This window comes from Montipora foliosa, chromosome 3 (assembly GCF_036669935.1).
Source record: "Montipora foliosa isolate CH-2021 chromosome 3, ASM3666993v2, whole genome shotgun sequence".
NCBI classification, from domain to species: Eukaryota; Metazoa; Cnidaria; class Anthozoa; order Scleractinia; family Acroporidae; genus Montipora; species Montipora foliosa.
Window position 1 is genome coordinate 63,517,214 of NC_090871.1, and position 2,500 is coordinate 63,519,713.

Here is a 2,500-nt window from a genome sequence, read left to right on the forward strand (position 1 = left end):
GACTGTAAGATGCTGTTCCAGACCAGCCGATTCTAGTAGATCCTTGAATACATTCACAGAGGCATCATTTTTATCCATATGAAAGTTAAAATCACCAGTTAGCAATAAATAATCGGAAACTAGGGTAAGAGTTTCAAGTAACATTGAAAAGTCGGTAAAAAAGGCTTCTGGTGTTGAGCGGTTTTTCTTCGAAGAGGGCGGTCTATAAATGGTAACTAGTCGGATAGAAGATGTGACTAATGGTCAAGTCCATATATTCCATCGCTGGAAGCGGAATGCTGTCATTTCTTGTGACTTTAAAGGCCTTTCGCAGTAAGATACCAACTCCACCGCCAGATCTGTCAATCCTAGGAAACGCGGTAAACGTTTGCAAAAACGTAATCCTTCCTTGTTCATTGCCGTGACTTTAACATCTCCAGTCCAGCAACAATCAGCTTCTTAAAATGACAAAAGAGAAAGTGGTGCCTTTGTAATTTCATCTGCAAATGGTTAGACTTTCAAGTCTTCTCGCGTAAGGACTATAAACCGTAGGCCCCGTCTCTTCTTGTTAATAGGGAGCCTTTAGCAACGACGACGGGAACGGCATCGAGAACGTCATGTAAAAACATAAATTCACGTCATTGCGATCACTTCGCGACTATTGCAAGCTTTTTAATATGACAAAGGTGTTTCAGTCCCTCAGGAATGAAACCGTTACGAGCGGCGCTTAATTTAGGGGAGAAAAATGAAAATTTTTCTCCAAGTGCTGACGTTCTCCATAACACCTCAAACTTGATAATTTCACGTTGTTGCTTTGCTGACGACGGCAAAGAAATGGACAAAAATGAACAACGCACGTGCAGAGCGTGCAAAGCTATTGTTTTTGTCCACCAAATATGCGAATTTGTAACGTTCTCGTTGCCGTCGCCGTTTTCGTTGCTAAAGCTCCCTAATCAACACTGTAGGGAGGCGCGGTGGCCTCATGGTTAGAGTGCTCGACTTCGGATCGAGTGGCTCGGGTTCGGGTTCGGGTCCTGGCTGTGTTGTGTTCTTGGGCACGACACTTTACTCTCACGTCGCCTCTCTACTTCCAGGTGTATAAATGGGTACCGGCGAAATGCTGGGGGTACCCCTGCGATGGACTAGCATCCCATCCAGGGGGGAGTAGAAATACTCCTAGTCGCTCCATGCTAATGAAACCGGAGATAAGTGCCGGCCTGATGGGCCTTCTGGCTCGAATACAGAGACTTTAATCAACACTGTGGGACGGTAAAGAACTCCACCCCCCCCCCCCCTTCCCTTTGAGAACCCCACCTGGCTACGCCCCTGATAACACCAAATATTAAAGTGCCACTACGACGAAAATTTTTGTCTTTCTTTTCGAAATGTTTCAACGTCAATTAAGTCAATATGTTCAAAATAATACAATGCATTTAAATTTGGAACGATAGAAGCGAGATAAGTCGGGAAATAGCCAGCCAAAAACCACTAAAAGTCTGTCCGCCATTACTCGGACGGCATTGGAGAAGCCTGCGATTATTTTGTAAGCGGTCTTCACGCAAGATTTGGCTCGTGACGTCATACGCGCATCGCTTCGTAGGCGTTTGACAAAGCGAACAAGTCGATCAAGGAGTTATGTATATAATATCAGCAAAAAGCAACTCGGCGATCTCTCACATCTCATAGACGGATGGGAAATTAGCCGCGTTTATTTTGAGCGTTGCGCATATGACGTCAGACCCTAGGCGATGCAGCTTCACACAACCCTTTTCCTCGCTCACGGTCATTTCCCATTCGAGTAATGGCGGACAGCGAAAACCGAAAAATTACGTTACAATAATCATGCTTTCCGTGGGAATTTTGAGATAAAAATTGGCATGATACCTATTTAGTACGTCTATTTTCAAAATCTAAAGAAAAAAGGACATGCAAAATTTTCATCGTAGTGGCACTTTAATATACAGATGGAATTGTGACACCAAGCCATCTAGCCACCTGGGAAGTAGTCATTATGGGAGTTCATAGTGAGCCCGTAGAGGATATAGATGCGACGAAAGTTAATATAGTTGATAGCTCAAGTGGTAGAGCCCTGCATCAGTATCGCGGAAGTCTGGGTTCAAATCCCGTTAAAGCCTGAATTTTTGAGGCTTTTGTTTCGACGACGCCAAAACGGCAGACCTCAAAGCGCCAAAGCGCGATATAAAGCGTGTGAAAAAGGCTTCATCACTTGTTAGGCGAGTCAATCATTTGCGAGCTCAAAAATTTAATACTGCCGTGTAGTTATATCCTAGAGCGGTTTTCAAATGAGTATCGTAACACCAAAACCAAAACCAAAAAGGACGTTGGGAATCCAGTGTACCAATCAAAACTCGTAGTAATTACACGTAGCCGACACAAAGCGCGGGAAAATGTGCACGCGGTTTTGATTTCACTTCTGATTGGTTGGAAAAGTGGCGTGAGAGCTTTGAACCAATCACTGAGTGAAGTACTGTAGTCAGAAACCAAAGCAATTCGCTAATTA

General features: G+C 44.1%; 1 protein-coding gene across 2 annotated transcripts in view; it reads left to right on the forward strand.

Annotated features, from left to right (window-relative positions):
- Positions 1–2,500, forward strand: part of LOC137997930 (uncharacterized) — a 26,322-nt gene that overhangs the window by 21,462 nt on the left and 2,360 nt on the right. The window lies entirely within an intron of this gene.